The 19,342-nt window shown below is 35.4% G+C and overlaps 1 protein-coding gene across 5 annotated transcripts in view; it reads left to right on the top strand.

Moving 5' to 3' along the window:
- The window catches only part of CSRNP3 (cysteine and serine rich nuclear protein 3), a 188,874-nt gene that overhangs the window by 98,785 nt on the left and 70,747 nt on the right, over positions 1–19,342 (top strand). The window contains exon 1 of one of the 5 annotated variants that reach the window (XM_032409127.1): positions 4,535–4,930. The exons of 3 other annotated variants lie outside the window; for them this stretch is intronic. The gene's annotated coding sequence lies outside the window, so the exon portion shown is untranslated. Of the gene's footprint in view, positions 1–4,534; positions 4,931–6,641; positions 6,802–19,342 lie in introns of those variants that run through there. One more of the 5 variants, XM_032409137.1, reaches the window with a different exon arrangement.

Genomic DNA, 19,342 nt, shown 5'->3' with positions numbered 1-19,342 from the left:
TCCCCAGCTGTCAGAGTTGCTTTCTTTGACACTTTGACCACACCACTTTTCTTATGCCTTGGTGACTTCTCAGCATCAATGTTGCAAAAATCTCCTCATCTCAAGCTTCAGAGCACTCCCAGAAAGATCATTAGACTTCCCTTTTCTCTTTCAACCTCCCATCACTTGCCTGTCATCCAAATTTCCTCAGAGTCCCTCTCATAGTTAGTTAGTTTCTGGGCTTTTCCCCAAGTACCATTTTGCAGATAGGAATTCTTTTCTCTTGGCTAGTTATGCCGTTTCTTCCCTATTTGTTCAGAAAGCCAGTTCCTGCAGTACAATCTTCTCAGATATCTCAGTCCTTCTTTGCTTTGAACACTCCGTGAATGTTTTTGCTTCTCTTTTTTCATGCTCCCAAGTTGTATTTCCTTTTAATACACCCATTCATTTTATTGAATGAAATTCCTTGCTTTCATTGAATATGTGTATCAGATTGTAGTTTCATGTACTTTAGGTTTATTGTATTGTCTCTGTCATACATGTCAATATGTTCTAGTTAGTAATTGCCAAGTAACTGCCACAATACTTAGTGGCTTAAAACGGCAACCATTTGATTATATCTTGTGAATTCCACATGACAAAAATTTGAGAAAAGCTCAGCTAAGTGATTCTTCTCCACATAGTGACAACTAGGATCATTTTTTTGGTGTCCATTTGGTGGGCGGGTAGGTTTCAAGGGTCCAAGATAGCACTTTATACATGTGTCAGGCATCAGGAATGGCTAAAATGTTGGGCTCAGTTGGGACTGTTGACCAGAAAGCCTATATGCGACTTCACCCTGGCAGTCTTATGGTAGTTAATCCTCTTATGTGGCAGTCAAGGCTCTTGGAGAGAGTGTTCCAAGAGCTTCAAGTGGAAATGGCAACATTTCTTAGCATCTAGCCTTAGAATTTCCAAAACATCCATTCTGCAGCCTCTCTTGGTTAAGCAAATCATTAAGACTAGCTTAGAATAAAAGTGAGTAAAATTAGATTCAACCTCTTGATGGGAAGTATAGCATAGAATTTGTAGTCATCATATATGTGTGTGTGTATTTGATAAATGATTTTTAATTACAATAATGATTTTCTGATTTTAGGAAACAATGAAAATGTACAAATTGTATTAATTGTACATAAAATGCATGTTAAGTCAATAAAATATTCAAACTTTAAAAAAACATGTCCATACTTTACTACCCTCCCATAACAGGCTCAGCAATTTATTTCTTTTATTTATTTATTTATTTATTTATTTATTTATTTATTTATCTATTAGCTAGAGAGACTACAATCTTCTTAGGAACAGTGTATATTTCATTTTTTATATCCCTAGCAACTGTTTCAGAGCTTGGTACATGGTAACCTCTCAGTAAAGGTTTGTTGAATTGAATTGAATTAGTCTTGGATTTTGAGGCTGACACGGGCAACTTATTGACTTCTCTGAATGTGTTGTAAAGGAGGATGAAACGTAGCAAGAAAATCCTGCCTGATCAAGGGTAAATCCAGCAGGAGATGCTGGTATATATGCCAATTAATACAGTTCCAGGAAACACAGGTGATGGTATAAGGAACTCTCCTCCATCTTCCTTCATGCAGTAGAATGCTCAAAGGATCATCCATTTAACATGTCTCTGCCCAAATTACTGGATGAGCTGGATAGCACACATTTTGGGTTACTTCTGATAAGCTTTGGTTATTTTTGGGGGGGGGCAGATGAAATGATTTTATGATGTATCTTTCTCATTAGAGAAAAAACAAGCTAATAAGAGTCATTAGTAAGAAACAAATATCTTCTTTCAATTCACAGTTTTTAGTGTAACAAAGTAAATTAAAACATCCTTTTAATCTTGGATAGAATTTGCTCCTTTAAGTTGTGATCTTGTGTTTCTCTGTTAATTTCAAATTTTAAGAATTCTTGGCTGATGAAACTGTTATATAAGCAGAGGCACCATTGTTCATTGTGTAATGTGAGAATCAGATGCTCTGCTGCAATTCTCTTGTCATGTCACTGACAGAGAGTTCCAGAATTTTGATTGGAAAGATGGGTATATTTCGTAATTTGTCTTAATCCTGAGACAATTTTATGAGTGTTGTTTCAAATTAGTTACTAAGTTTATTTCTATTTTTTTTCTGCATGTATTAGAAAAATAAAATCACCTCTTGCTTCAAAAGTCCTGTTTGTCTCTGCTATTAGGATAATGTGTTTAAAAATTCTTTTAAACAATCATTAGGATTTTACATCATCTTTTCTTATTTTATTAATATTAGTTGACAATGCTTGGTTAAAGCCAATTTAGACAACTGAACTATAAAAATATGCTATATATTTCCATGACATGCTTTCCAAACACTTTGCTCTTCCTGTTTTGCAGACTTAAAAACTAAAGCATGAGATGCTAGAATAATTCACCAAATGACCAAGGTCATTTAAGACAATAGCAGACCTGGAAAGATTATTACTATTTCATGATCATTCTGTCCTTTTCTAGATCTTTCTAGCTCCGTTGTCCTCCTTTAAATACTTTTTTTTTTAAAATATTAATGGACTTAATAGGCTTTTACATTTTATATATATATATATATATATATATATAGTTTATATAGTCTTTCCATGGGAGAGTCTTTATTTTACTGGTATTTGTTTTAATTGCTAGCTATTTCTATATTCCTTGTATTTATTTATTTATTTATTTTCCTTATTATAAATTATTTCTTTACATGCATTCATTCAAACTTCACATACATGTAGTTTTTATTTCCAATTTCACACCCCTTCCCTCCCTCTCCCAAGAATTTGGAAGTAATTTGATTTTCTGCTGATTCTTTCCTTCCATTTGGCAACCATTTTATTTCACTGTTTTTGAGGGTGATGCAGTAAAAGAAAAATGGCTGCCTTTTGTTTATTTCCTTGTACATTAACATGATGACATCATCAAAGATATTAGCTAGAATGTACATATCTTTAAAAACCTAGAGGCACACTATAATACATGAGCACTCTGTTTCCCTTTTTCTTTTAATGCCCCAAGGTTTTGTAGCTTTAGCGTAGCTCTTGTGTGCAGAGGAAAAAAATGAACATGAGCATTTTGGAACAAATGCATTAAAATGGTGGCATTTAAAACATATCTGAATAGTTTTCAATGTTAAGAAAAGCCCACCAAAAGGCATCTGTTTAAGTCATAAAACATTCTAAATCAATGTTAACTCAACAAAAAAATACTGTAAAGAACGATGTTAGGTCATTGTATTTAGGGGACTGGGCTATTTAGCTACACTTGCCTAGTCTGGCTTAAAATTATTTTTAAAAAATTTCAATTGACACCAAAAATTTTAAGTTTTAATTGTTTCCAGAAAATAATTTCTTATTAATGGAAGGCTTAAGCAGGTATATATGTTTACTATTTTTAAGATTACTGAATTATTTACAAATACTATTAAAATGTACTGTATGTCTATACAGAAAATTTATTTTCTGGTCTTCATTTATGATGCTTCTGTCTTTTCCTTCTGTGCTCTTTGTTGCACTTTGCATGTATTTGTCATAAAATTTCAACTGAGATTAACAAACAACAAGCTTTCAATTACCAATTCAACGTAGACAGATTATTAAAGAGATAAGAAATCGATTGTTTTTTCATCAAGTTCCAATAACTAAATAGCTTTTTCATTTGGAAATCCACAATCCATTTTCGAATGTGAAGAAATAATTTTAGGCAATTATTTAATTATTAAAAAACATTTTTAGAATGATACTCTGACTATATATATGTACATATGTAGACATGTATGTACATACACACATATATGTGTGTATAGATATTAATTTAACATCTATAGAGCAGAAAATTCCTGTAAATGTTAAATAGTCAGCTCTGAAACTACTTGTTAACACTGAAATCAGATAAGGTAAACCATATGCTTTATTGAGGTTAGCTGTCTAAAATAAGTTACTGCGATTTTAAGAATTAATATGAACCACATGTCCTTTAGATCTTTAAATTGAAATCTTCATTGTTCTTTTAAGTCAGCTGTTCTAGGAATGTGTCATCTTTTGAGAAGATAAATTAATCACCTACCTCATTCATACACATCAATAAGAGAGTTACCCTCTTATCTACTTTATCAAAAGTAATTAGAATAACTCTGTTTTTATTCATATATAGTATCTATTAGTGATTGAGATTTTTCATTGAGGAGATTTTGAGGGAAACAGCCACTTATCCTTTTAGAAAATAACCTCCTCCAAGAAAAAGAAACCCCAGCAACCTAAAGGTTAAAACATACTGTCAAATCATTCGGTTGAGCAAGGCTCTTTAATAATATTTATACAAAAGTACTTTCAGAAAGCAGAAGGTAGAAAACCGCTTTTTGCTAGTTCCCTTTCCTTAAATTATTATTCAGCCTCTTATTAAAATAAAATCTAGTTAACTTCTTTTGAATGCCTGCTCAAACGTTTTCCATAATAATAATAATAAAAAAAATCTTGTGAAAGGATTTCCATAAGTCGGGCTGCATTAATGACTTAGAGCAGCTTCATAATCTGTTATTCCTTCCTCCTAGCAGACCTCAGCTGATAAAAATATCCATAGACACAGTGAAGTCAGTGGCATGCCTGGCTTTCTCAGACAAAACTCCCATGTGATCACATATAGGCAGCCTCAGTGAGGCTGATGCCGTGCAGCAAGCAGTAGGTAATGAGTCTTTGTGCAGAGTGAAGCTCTTGTCGCTGAACAATAAAGCATACGGTACCAGCAATAAAACACAGGGCTGGCAAATTTAAGAAGATTCCGCTGAACCAGGAAGAACAGTGCCTTCGGTGATGCTGACACATATTATAAAATGATAATCTATTTATTTCGGATTCTAATTGATAAAGAGTGCAAGGACTAAGACTACAGCTATTTGAACAGGTCAGTGATTTTATAAATTACTCCAACACTTCCTTGTGTTTGATTGGATTTAAATTAGGATGGGCTAATGTGTGTTTTCCCTTAAACAAAAACTTTGCAAGATATTTGCAGTGTGTAATATGAAGGATGCACTTGAATTGACCCAGTGTGATTAAATTGTTGCTGTAGTCAGATGTGATAGAGAAATGTTTATATGATTATAGTGAACTGAAAAGTTATTTATCCTATTTAAAAATTTATGGGTAAGAAAAAAATGTATCCAATGATTTCTAATCTTTTGTATATGCAGAAATAATATAAATCAGAATACTACTAATAAATAGCTCAAATAAAAAGCTCCAAATTTATTTTTCCAGTGCTAAAAAATCCTGTATTGCAATAGTTTACATGTCTTATAAATTGATGATATATCATTCAGATTTTATTGATGTCTCTCTGTACACTGCAAGAGGAAGGTTTGGCATATTTAATTATTTAAATGAAAAAAATTTAAATAAGAAAATTTTGAAACGTTAATAATGTTACTATTAGAACAATGCATTTTGTATTTAACTACAGTAATATATATCTATACTAGTTGGTTGTGTCCCTTTTATTTTTCATTTTATGTATCTTTTGATAGGTGGAAAATACTTCATAAAGCCTTTTATTTTATAGATATCATTCACTCACTAATGGAGAAAAACAAATTAGCTTAATTTTCAAAAGAAGAGTGGATTAATTTTGTGATGATGCATATATCCATTGACTTACCATTTGGAAAAGAATGTGTGCCTTCATGTATATTTATAAAAATATGTACACACATGACCTTCTGTATCTAGAAAATAACCACTTCTTTGGTTTATGAGCAATAGAGAAGTTTATGTTTTAAATAGAGAGATTGCTGTGTGTAGGAAGACAAGGGAAGAAATAACTCTAGCAAATAATAGCACAACACTGAACATCTTTGCCAAAGACAGACAAGCATTACTGCTACATGAATCTTTAAATTTCAACACACAGTTTAACTTTGCTCTACATTTTTACTGCTGTATTGTTTGAAAGGCATCTTGGGAGCTAAATTCTTAACAATTAATTTCTTGGACACCATTTAGGATGATCGTCTTTAAGACACTAGGGCACATTTAACATTTTATAGAATTACCATAGTGACTTCATGTATTTGTACAGTAACTAAAAGATATTTATGCTTGTAAAATGCTGTTTAAACCACCACCACCACCACCACAACAGAAAATACCCCACGTCCCTGATTATGCAGGCAATATCTATGCCAATGGGAGAGAAAATAGCTATGTTTCAAAAACAAGAGAAGTTAATGAAATTTTTAAATTGGTTTTCCACATGTATTTAAATGAAGTATTTGACTATTTGGGTTTCCTTGGTTACCATAGTTGCTGCTGACAGCTTCTTTTGGTGGGGAGGGGTGGAAAGCAGGACTCTGTTTAAAACAAAGAGTTAAAAACACTTATCCATTAATAGACTCGGGGTCTGGGATGCAGGCAGCCCAGAGAAGCCCGTGCCCGCTCCCCAACGCCCGGTCCACCGCTCCGGTGATTCAGGTATTCGGGCACAACTGCAGTTCCACACTTCCTTACCCAGCATTCCGTTTCGGCTGCTGGAGGGCTGCCTGAGCCTTATGCAAATGAGACCAGCTCCGAGGCTTTGACTGCAGAAGCGAGGGCGGGTGGGGGGGGCAGAGGGAGTTCAAAGGTCACAGGGCCGGTGGAAGGCTGGATCAGTTGCCTGAAAAAAATGCACTGGGCTTCCCTGCAGCAGTGTTTTGCAGCAGTTAAATGAAGTGTGCTTTATTTCTCAGAGTGAAGATTTTACAGCGTGTGTGCCGTAGTCGTTTAAAGTGCACGCAGGTACGGTGACAGATTTCATGATGCGCCTAATTTTATTTCTATAAAAGACACTGATGAGGACTGGCTATTTTAATTCATTGTGGAAATTGGCAGGGTGTTCTCAGTTTTCAGCTTCCCTTAACTAGTTTATTAAATCTTCTTAATGTTTTTTTCAATTTGAAACATGGGTGTTTTGTTCCAATGGAATAATTTCATGTGAGGAAAACATTGAATTTGGGCTTCTAAATAATTCTATTTTTTGGAAAGTTTTTGAAGGCAGAGAGATGTCTGGGTTGAGACATCTAGATAAATAAATATCGAGACTTATAACTTTTACGGGATTTTCACATTTTTAAAAAATGTATTTTTAATTAGACCTGGGTTCATAGCCTAAGATTCTTGTGAGGTATCTGGAATTAAATAATGGAATTCTTTTGTTCATATCCCACAAGACATCATAAGGACAGTTTTAATAAGTTGTATTTTCATTTCATTTTAAGAGAGGGTTTCAGTTTTGATGGTGTTCATTCTATATTTTATTGCTAAGCGCTGCATCAAAGAAAGAATTTCTTATTTGGGGGTTATAGTTTTTAAATGCCTCTTTAATTTTTCTAGTTGTTACTAATTTTCTTTGGGACTTTTTAGACAATGACATTTTGAACTCAACATGTTCAACTTCCTATGACTTTTCCTTTCAGTTAAGTCTGGATTGTAAAGTGATCCTCATAAATGTCACAAGCAGGACAAAAGTCTTCTTTTTCCATGCACTAAATATCACACTTTGGTAAAATGTGTGATTACATCATAGTAAGGTCTGACCTGTACCAAACAAATGTGTACTCACGTTTATTGTTCATACTGCTTTTTTATTTCCAAAACATATTTTTAAATAAACTTAATGAAAGCAGCATGATCAGACTACGTTTATCCATATCATTAAAAATTTTAAATATATCAATTCAGCAGTAAAAATGTTGATGGGGAAAAAATGTTATCTAATTTGCATCAAGTGTGCATCTGTCTATATTACAGGTTGTATGTGTATGAAAATTTATGTTGGAAAGATGAAGAGACAAAATAATGTTTAGTCATGAAATTACTGCTTTATGCTTTTTTATTTGCATAAGATTTTAAAATGAATTCTATGAAGCTTACATACAAAGAGCTAATACATATTTAGATAAACTTAATTACTTTCTCTGCACTGAAAAGAGGGCGTTAATTTTATTATAACGATTAAGGCTTAGTAGTTTGGCAACAATATCTTTTATTTAAAAATGGGGGGTGGGGTGGATAGAGGGTGGACCAAAAGAGGAGGATAGCTGTTTAAAACAGTGAAGGACAGTTATTTCAAATATTTATGAAATCCCTTTGTGGTAGTTATTTAGGGCCAGATTCTTACCATTTATCACTTTGTGGGGACATTATGACATTTATCCTGGATCCTGAGATTAATTTAGGAAAAGAAATTCATGTTTTGTGTAAGTTTTTTAAAAATGCAAAAACTGCCATTTTTTTCTAAACTCTTTCTCTTTTGAAACTTTCAGTAATGACTGCAGCTAAAGGGGTATATTTTAAATAATTTCCTTCTTATGTTGAATGGAATATGCTGTCCTCTGACCCAAACAACACATTTGTAGACTCTTGTTTTACATATATATAAATTGCGTGTGTGTGTGTGTGTATAATTATATATCATGAAATAAATATGTATAAATACTTTTCATATATGTTATATATTACATGTGATATATATTATATACATACGAAGTCAAATAAAATCTTTCTTATGGTCAACCATATTTAATTGAACAATTTTGAAACACAAGAATTTTTATTTTACTTTTACCTCAGGTCATGCCCATAGTTTGGGTCTACTAACCTGTGTGTGTGTTCTAGGCAGAGCATAGTGAGGAGGAAAGAGCCCAGCTTAAAATTCATTTAGGCAGTGCAATACTGTTAACTTTTAAATGCAACCAGTACCAGGTAGCACATTCTGAATATTGAAATAAAAACAGTATGGGCCAAAGAGGAAACCCTGTGACAGTTCTTGGAGAAAACCTGGTAATAGACAAATATGAAATAAAGAGAATTGTGCTTCCGTAAGCCACAAGAGAGCTATATGTCCTGCAGCAAATTTATGGCTTTGAATATCCTGGATAATTTATGTCTCTATGCAAATTCAGTCAAAACTTTGAAGTCTTTTTTGCATTAGCTTGAGCACACTACTTCCATACAAATCTCAGCAGCGTGGACATTGTAGGTTCATGGACTGGGTATTTAAATGTATATAGAAAAATGTGCTTGTGTCAATGCAGGTCAAATCAAAATTGTAAAGTAGAAGAGTAAATAGAGTAATATAAAAACAAATCATTGAAGGATATGCAGTTAGTGTACTTGAAGAAATGGTGTTGTATCAGATTTCAAAGGAATCTTTAATGATTTTTCGAAAATTAATTTCCTGCTTTCTGATTACCAGTCTGTCTTTGTCATCACTCAGAACTAGAGACCATATTGTAAGCTTGGAAAAGATTTTAGGGCAAATATGTTTTACTCAGTCTAGCAGAATGGAACATAGTCTAAAATCTACAAATAACTGTTGTCATCTTAAAATCACTTGTGTAAGTTTTAGGTTGTATTATCACTGTATATGTACTTCTCCTGAACTTCTAGTGGCTATAAATAAGAGCAAAATGATTTATGATATATAAAAGGCAAATGCTCAAAATAATTGAGTATTCAAAGCAATCACATTTCTTTCTTTCTTTTAACCTGGCATTTCTTAGGAAACAAGCAAAATAAATGATTGCATTTTTAGTCATCTATTCTGGAATTTAAATAGAATTATATTCATTTTATCAAAAAGTATAGTAAGATTGTAAAGTGATTTTAAAGACTTATTCCATATTATTAGACACATGGCAATGCTATAGTAATACTTTGTCTAGCACAGTTGGGAAATAATCTGCACTAAATAAACCAATTTTCCAAATAGGTGAAGTTTATAAACTTACTGGCCAGTTTTTTAAAATATTAATTGCTTTCAGGGAAGCAAAATATAGAACATATCATTCTGCTTTGTTGAGCAAGTAGAAATCAGTTTAGGCTTTTCTTCATGGCATAAGAATCATTATTCCCACCATTACATTGGACTTACTGGAAAAGATAAAACTGCTCCCCAACTGTTCCCCAACACCAAACAGTGTTGCTATTATATGTTTTTGGTATACAATGGTATATGCTTTTTATATATTTTATATGCTTTTTATAATTTTACTCTTTTCTCATGTTACTACTTATTATTTTTTAATACATTTAGTCATTGCTCTTTATCTGAGAATAATTTAAAAATCAAGTTAATGCACTCTATTTTACATTAAATTCTAAATCTTTTAGGCTTTGGCAGGCAAAGGGAGGGAGATAAACATCCCTCCATACTTTTCCTATATACTGAACTTCTGGTACGTGCACATACACAGTATTGTAAACACAGGGACATAAAAAATAAAATTTATCTTAGTTTTTCTTACATTCAGGGTATTGAAAACCGTTATTTGAACTCCAGTTCTTGTTACTACAATGAGAATCTGGCATATTACGCCATCAATAGGAACTTGAAACTGCTTTGTTTAATAGGGAAATGAGGAATTTCTAACAGGTATACCAAAGAAAACACACAGACCAATTTTTGTGTGTGTGTGTGGCATTTGACTAAACATTGGTGCCATATACCTATTCTTACCAACTTTGGAGGTTGTGGTCTATTTCATTCTCAAATCCTGGGGCTCTGAGATTCACTACCTCCTACTCCCATGCTAGTTAGGAAGAGTTGTTGTTTGAATAATCTTTTATCTCCATACAAGTTTATGAATCCACATATTGATGCAGAAATGTATTTAGTCGTGTGCATGTGTGTGGGGGGGTGTGCATTTTCCCTAATCACATACAAAAAAAGTAAGACAGCTGAGCCATCAATCTTCATTTCTTTGAAAATTCACTAATACAGGGTATGTGTTAAGATATACAAGGTAGCTAATGCCATGCTAGCAGGCCAGGGTTCTTAGTTCACAAGTTTATTATAAAGAACACTGCAGCATTCTTATGCAGTAACATCATCCTACAGGAGGGGGAAAACTGTTCTATTCAAAACAACTCACCAGGTTCTGACAATAACAAAGAAAAACATGAGGTTGAGATTTGAGAAGGGAAATAAACTGAGTGCAGAAAGAATCATACGATTAAATTAAATGGTATCCCTGAAAATAAACAATGATTTCAAAATTCACAAGTAGAGGGGAGGCCTCGGTACTTTTTTCTTTTTAATGTTCATTAAGCTCCAGTAGTTGTTTACTGCCATCTTTATCTATAGTCATGCTGAGTAAAGCTATAGCTAGATGGAAGTTAAAGTGCATTCACAAGGTGTTAGTGTGTATATCTTATTATCTGCAGTCTCTCAGAGAAAGCAAAGGTAACTACAAATAGCGCTCTGCCAGAAACTGGTTTCTTGACCAACAGTGTCGCTTTAGCACGAAATGCATTGGTTCATTCTAAAGTGGTCACAGCTGTTGATGACAAGCGGCTTTGTATTTTACATGGTACATCTTTTGGTGCATGTGGGCAAGTTTTTTTTGAATGTTAACTGTTCTCAGACACTTTGGAGTTACTGTCATCCTTCCCATTTCCATTAGGTCAATAGGTGGTCTCATACACTGTGAAGAGCTTTGAGGATGTGAAGGAATGTTGGTTCCATGAACTTAGTGTCAAAAGATACTCTGTAAGAATGAAAGCTAGTCCAAAGTATTGGAGGGAGGGGGAGCTTTCTATTCTGGTCTTCTTTTGCCTGTTAGCATTTTAAAGAGCCTGAGAACTAGACCTCAACAAACCTGGGTAATCTTGTTTAATACAATAGTGCCTTATAAATTTAGGGCAATTCATGAACAACCAAACAACCAGGAAAATATTGTGTTGTTTTCTTGATAGGTAAATGCCTTCACTATGTAGTTTCTTGGATATGTGAGTTCAAAGTATGAAGAAGAGTGTGAAGAAGCTGAATAGGTTAGGGGCTAAGATTTAAATTCCAACCCTGTGTCACTTCCAAGACATGGTCTGCTGCTTAGAATCCATGTGGCCTTGGACATGATACTTGGATCTGTAAGCCTCATCTTCATCTGCGCAGTGGGGTACATCATCTTTATGGTTTTTATGAACATGAAATGGCATGATGCATGCCTAGCACATAATAAGAACCTTGTAAAGGAGAGCTAATATTTTTCAACCCATAGGAGTTGATTCCCTGGTGCTGATAAGGCAAGTTCAGCTTAAGCCTGTAGTTAGAGAGACTTTTGATGAAACATCTTAGATTTCAGCAGAAGAGGAAGAGACCTGCTTTCCAAAAATAGAAACTCATGAGCAGTTTACTGGAGGTCATACCTCCCTAGTACCATCTTCTATTCAGATGCAGCGAGTAGAGAAGGGCAGTACCACAGTCATCAAAGTTCAAGCTATTTGTGGCTTCAGAGGAACCTTGAATCTTGCCAAGTGGAAGCACAATCTCCACAAAAATCCTCACATACATTGTGGCAATATGTACTTTCATGAGTTCTCACTTTATATCTTTTATTGCTTTAAAAATCCTCATCAATGTGCCTTTGCTCTACTTTTTTTCCATTTCCATGTTGACTACAACTAAGGTGTTAGTCATTCATCTCTGCTCCATCCAGAGTTCCTGTCTCATCCACAGACTATGAACTTCTCAATTATAGAGAGCTCCTGGCACATAGTAGATGCCCAAGAAATAGCTGCTGATCCAAGCTGTAATGCAGCATAAAGAGTCTGATTCTAACAAATGAGTTAAAAGGGCTAATTTCTCTGAATCATGAAACAATCTCTGTGTCACAGGTTTACTGTTTTAAAGTTCCTCTAGATCAGAAGGATATTTAGATATATTGTATCAATTGATGTTATCATAAAGTTTTTCAAAAGAAATTTAGTAGCATTCCTGGAAGGGCTTTTTGATAAATATACATGAATAACAAATGTTGGGTAAATTGGTGGGGAGGAGGATCATGACTCTCTGCTTTTGTAAAACTTGTTTGAATGATGGAACTTCTCTAAATAGTGAGTTTCCACCTTCTGGGAGATTGTATGAATTTGATGTGACTTCTGTTGTGAACCAGTTTTAATCTGTGCCAGTCAAACCTTCACTGAGACTTCAAAACCCAGGTATTCAATCTTACACTCTGTATTATTTTTACTAATTGCTCTTTAATGCAATGTTAGCCGCAGGTTGAAAACTTGTTCTATGCCTTAGGTAGTAAAAATCTAGATCTTGCCTAAGGTGGTGATTCATTTTTTTTTTTTTTGTAAGTTCATTGTTCTTTTTTTTTTTTAATGTTATGTTAATCACCATCCATTACATCATTAGTTTTTGATGTAGTGTTCCATGATTCATTGTTTGTGTATAACACCCAGTGGTCCATTCAGTATGTGCCCTCTTTAATACCCATCACCAGGCTAGCCCATACCTCCACCCCCCTCCACTCTAGAACCCTCAGTTTGTTTCTCAGACTCCATAGTCTCTCGTGGTTCGTCTCCCCCTCCAATTTCCCCCCCTTCATTTTTCCTTTCCTGCTATCTTCTTCTTCTTTTTTTTTTTAAACATATAATGTATTATTTGTTTCAGAGGTACAGGTCTGTGATTCAACAGTCTTACACAATTCACAGCACTCACCATAGCACATACCCTCCCCAATGTCTATCACCCAGCCACCCCATCCCTCCCACCCCCCGGTGGTGATTCATTTTAAAGAATGCCCAAAGTACTTTTTTCTACTTATTCCAATTTTTTAAATCTCCTTTATTTTTTGCACAGTGTCTTTGGCAGGATCACAGTGCTTGGATGGTTATGGTCTTAAAGCGTGGCCATATATTACCCTGATGTCCACTTTAGAGTACTTTATGAGGAAAATGTTTTCAAGGTTCTTTTCCCTTTGGACTATTCTGATGATTCTTCTGAAGTAAAAGGATATCATATCCCTTAAATACCCTTTGATCTACACTGGCTAGTCTACTTTATTATTTAATCAGAAGCTTTCTAAAAGACTGAAGAGAAACTTCTTAAGTGCTAGGGAGAAAAAAAAAAATGTTGTCTTTCAGTGTTGCTGTAATAATTCTAAATTCTTCTACGTATGTGAGGTCTTTTTTTCCCCCTTAATGCAGTAAGTCTTGCTATTCATCCAAGGAATTAGGCTAAGTACTGTTCTTTAGTCTTAATAGCAAGCACATAAAATAAATTTTTCATTGGCACTTTTCTTAGAGTAGGAAAAATAGGCTTACAATGGACACTTGATCAATTTTCAACAGTTTTAAAAGCCTAATCATGTTCTTGGTTAGTTTTCTCTGCTCTTGCTACGTAACAGATTTAACCTGGAAGTTAACTTTAGGGAAGGACTTGGGCTTCTAGTTCACATGTATTCCAGGATGCCATCTTGCCAAATACCAACTAGTGATCAATGTTTAGGGTTAAGAGGCATTAAAAACCAAGTTCTGTCTTTCTTATATTGGTACTAATCTTAATGGCAGGTAATGCGGAAAGCTTCTTGGGGTCCCCCCAGCCAGAGAGAGTCATAAAGAACACTTTTTCCATTAGTAATGGTGGAGGAACCTTTCATCAGCAAGGTCTTTATCAGCAAAGCGTAAGTCAATTTAGCCCTTGGCATTTGCATACAGTAAGGGAAGTGGGTATGGACAACTAAGAGGCATCCACCTTTGATGGAGGCCATGGCTCTTATCATTTACTGCCAGGTAGTGGGAAATGCATTGCATCAGAGCCTATTCTTACCAGTTATGTCTGTCCCTTATTTTAACAGAAGTGGAAATTGAGACCCAAGGAGGTAATCCTCTTACTTAAAATTAGGCCACTTGTTAGTAGCTGATCCAGGATTAGACTCCAAATTGATGACCATTCATTTACTGAGCAAGCAGTGGTGTACATATTCAGTCCCTGAGGAACCTTACAGTCAAGTGTGAGAAAATGGCAGGTAAGCTAGCAATTATGATACAGTTTGATAAGTACCACGTGCTTTGAATGCAGAGAAGTCACTTAACCTACAGTGTAGTGCTGGTCATGAATACTTTTCAGAGAAAGTTTGGATCAGATCTCTTGGGAAAGTGATCTAGATTTCTGAAATCTTGGTTTCCTTTGTTAAAATTACCTTGCAGGATTGGGAGAACAATTGCACAGAGAGAATAGGTACAAAGAGTCTAGCCATAGTAGGTGTTCACTAAAAGCTAACTGGTATTATAAATGGAACAAGGCAATCCACCTTTTAGGAAAGACAGATGATGTTTGGGGGAAATTGTAATGCAACCTAGAACCATTCACCAAGCCACAAAGTTCCAGAGGAAGTCAGTTTGGAGTAGTTTTAGAGTAGCAGGTGGCAGCCAAGAGAACAGTGAAGAAAAGAACCCCTAAAATTGGTATGGAATGTCCCCTTGAGATTCAGTAGACCCCTTAGCACAGATGGCAGAGACCTGGAAGGACCGCTGCCCTCGGAAGTGGATGACCCTGGTGGTAAAAGCGATAGGACGCAACAGATTCTCAAACTTCTTTGATACCTTGAACTAATGTGTTCACAATGAATCATTTCTCCAGGTTCAGGATAACCACCAAAACTGGGGAGATGTTATAAATCACCAGAGGAGAGGTCCTTAACCACGGAGTCCATGGATAGATGGCATGCATTTGTGCTTATGTGCACTTTTTTCTGGGGAAAGCATTCATTTCTTTCATCAAATTCGCAAGCTACAAATCAGCAAGCTGCAAACATTTTGAGATCCAAAGCACATAAAATAACTCAGACCTTTAACTCAAGGTCACAGGCAACTCTGGCACAAGAAATTCATACATAATTGGGGAACCCTGCAATCATTTCTCCAACAAAAATATTCATTAGGCAGGAGTGCCCCCAGGGTTCTTGGCTTAAGCCGGTACCTGGGCAAGAGAGGTGTATTTGGCCAACTTGCGCTTCCCAGATTGGCAAGCCACCAGCAGCATTTTTCACATTGGTGGTGCCCCATGGAAACACCTTGCAGGATTTTACCTTGTGAAATCATTGCCAAATCCCTATTCTCTTGGCGGCAGATATGTTCATTTCTTGCCAAATGGGTTAAAGCAGAAATGGTCCTAGTATTGTGGAAGATGATATCCCCTCTTTTTTTTTTTTTTAATAAGAGAAATGCATAGTTCTGAGAATGTGTGGAGTGATGTGTTCAAGGCATAACATCTGATGCCAACTTTTTAAAATAATGATTTTCTTATTCAGCAGAAACTTTAGTCCATAATTGGTGTTTGATTAACAGAATAGTGTCAGGGCAGTAGTAATGTCAGTGTTTAGGGCGAACATCACAGATTACAGATTACTCAAACTCATGGCTTAAAAAAATCGGGGATGAGGGACACCTGGGTGGCTCAGTCGGTTAAGCGTCTGCCTTCGGCTCAGGTCATGATCCCGGGGTCCTGGGATCGAATCCCACATCGGGCTCCCTGCTCAGCGGGAAGCCTGCTTCTCCCTCTGTCTGCTGCTCCCCCTGCTTGTGCTCTCTCTCTCTGACAAATAAATAAATAAATAAAAACCTTTAAAAAAATAAATTAATTAAAAAATCGGGGATGAAAAGGATTTGATACAAACTAACTTGATTAAAATTGTATCCTGATAGTTAGGAACACATCTAGATAACTAAAGATATCCCACCAAAGAATTCAAAATAACAGAGTATGATTTTTCTTAGCTAATCTCTGATTTCTTAAATATTGGAATAAAACCTATACACCATTAATTGAGCAACTGTCCTCTTCATCTTCTATCTGGCCCAGTAACAATCTGGCTGATGAAGTGTGACATTGTGAATAATCTCGCTTTTGCCAGCTAGGCTTTTCCCACCTGCTATCACAGATGAGCCACACACCAGTATTTTTGTCAACCTGTTTGCAATGCTGCTCAGCTCATCATTAATTTGGTGAAGCAACCAGAAGAAACATCAAAACTGCTTTCCATTCTGAAAGAAAATTAAAAAAAGTAAGCTTCTTTTTCTATGCAACTTAATCCTCACACTGGTGCTTCCTAGGTCCCAGGCCCATCGTTGATTGAAGCCAGCAGCCTCACCTTATCAAAGTCATTGGAGTAGAATTTTATCATAGTTTCTTAGCTTTTTGTGCTTATTGGAAGAATTTGATGAGATCATAAAATAAATGATTTTGTTCTTTGATAAATCATGAAGAAATGTCCTCCCTGTTGTGTTGTAATGCAAGGTAACATGCCCCTTGATGTATGCCACATCACCAAGACACCAAGTGTCCTTGTGAATGACCCTTGCAGTTAAAGATGAGCCTCACTTGGGGTAACTACAAAACTAGCAAGGAAGCAATGCAGAGGATAAACCCAGGCTCCCAGGAAAAAGTGAACAGAGGGTTCAAAAGTGAACTCTCTTTTTTCCTAAGAGAGTACCATGTAAGGCTTCTGGTCTCAGCATCCTCCATGGAATAAGGACCTACCAGGTCAGATGAACTGGGAACTCACAGCTCACCACTCTTTTCTTTTTCTTTTTTTCACCAGGCCAGGGAAGAGACAGCATCTCACTAAAAAGACCTCCTCATTCTCATAGAAGGAAATTCTTGCCATGCCAAAATTACTTCCTTTTAAATTCATTTCTTCCTGTACCAGTGATAGGCCAGACCTGCCCTTAACCTATTAACCACTACCCACCTCCTCACCTTTTTTTTGTTCAATTGTTTGATAAACTCATTATTCACCCTAATGACCTTTCAAGTTTTACTTACTGAGTTTCATCTGATTGGTAAAGGGCAAAAATACTCATGTATGATAGCTCCAGTTGGTGGGTGGCATTTCTTATTTAGATGTTTTTGTTCATTTCATAGTCATTCTTTCTCCTCAAGAGCCATGAGCACCCCTTAGGGTTGTCAGCAGAAATGCAGGATGCCCAGTTACATTTGAATTTCAGATAAACAACAAATAATAGGTACAGATATATCTTGAAGGTGATTTATTTTTTTATCTAAAATTCAAATGTAACTGGGTGTCCTATATTTTTATTTGCTAAACCTGGCAACCCTGAAGTGGTTCTGCAAATCAGATCACTCACTCCTCAGAATTTGGGGACCGGTGATATTCTTAAGGCATATTTTCTGTGGTCATTTCCTTATGATACATAGCAAAGCATTATGACATCAGGACAGAATGAAAGGAGAAAACAGGATTAAATATTAGATGAATATAAGTGGGATAGTAAGAACTCAATGAGCTACCTATGAAAGCTATGAAATTTTTACGCTGTCAGAAGAGAGTGATATGAACAAGATTCCAACAAATATCCAAAGTTAGCTTCAGTCATTCTTCCAAATGCATTAAAATGTACATTTCTATCCAGCTTCTTGATTTGGCATTCTTAACGAAGCTCTCCCACTTACTTCAGTCTGCATCCTTCTGGCTTCTGATATTTTTTCCAGAAATACATTAAACAAAAGAATTGCACTTATAACCATAAAACATCTAGTGTAGTTCATCGACATTTTTTTGTGTGTGTGTGGAGAGATTTGAAAACATTTATACTGCTTTACTACTTTTTCATTAAATGTGCCCAGAGGCTTCTGAGCAATGGTTACATCTAATAAAAATTTGAGAGCAATAGTATATGTTAGTCAAGAATAGTGGATATCCAAGACCACAAGATGCTTATTAGAGTTTTATAACAAAGTGGTTATTAATTAAACTTGGCAATAGAAAGGGTATGAGGGTGCAGGGAGAGGGGAAGCTGTCCAAGTGGTGAATTTATAGACTATATTAATAAATGAAAAAATAAGATAAATCAGTGTTAGACAAGGAGAAAACACTGGCTTTGAAATGCAGTTGAACTTATTGAGGCCTCTGAGTGAGATTCTCTGGAGTAGTACCTAATTGAGTGGCTCTTTGCCTTCTGGCCATGCAGTTGAGTGATCAAAGGGCTGACCTCTGACCCAAGATGGGCTAAACTGTTACTTACTCCTTGGAACATTAAACTTGAACTGTGAGACATAGAGAGAAGTTCCTGGGCTTAAACCTGGTAACGGTGGTGCTCTAGAGAAAAGATCAAGGAATTTCTACAGTCATAATCCTAGAAGATGTCCTTATTCCTGCATTCCTTTAATTTTGGATTTCAGCTCGATCTTAGATTGCATGAACTAGTTCAGTATTTTTCCAACAGATGTCTGTGTGCTTAAGTTAGCTAGAATTTGCTTTTGGGTTGCTTGCAAACAAAAAAAAAAAAAAAAAAAAAATTGTATGACGTTTTGAGGTCAGTTTCATCTTTCATTTTGATTCTCATTCAATCAAAAATGCCAGATATTTTGTTAGTCAGGAGGGACAGAGTGGTGAATGAGATGAACATGATTGTTTCATGGAGCTTTCAGACTAGCAGAGAAAACAGACACTGATAAAGTAGTTAAAGTATAGAAATGGAAGGGTTTTTTTATTCATTCATCAACAGACATTTATTAAGCACCTATAAT

The sequence above is a fragment of the Phoca vitulina genome, unplaced genomic scaffold, assembly GCF_004348235.1.
Source record: "Phoca vitulina isolate PV1807 unplaced genomic scaffold, GSC_HSeal_1.0 scaffold1, whole genome shotgun sequence".
NCBI classification, from domain to species: Eukaryota; Metazoa; Chordata; class Mammalia; order Carnivora; family Phocidae; genus Phoca; species Phoca vitulina.
This window is presented reverse-complemented; position numbering and strand designations above follow the sequence as displayed.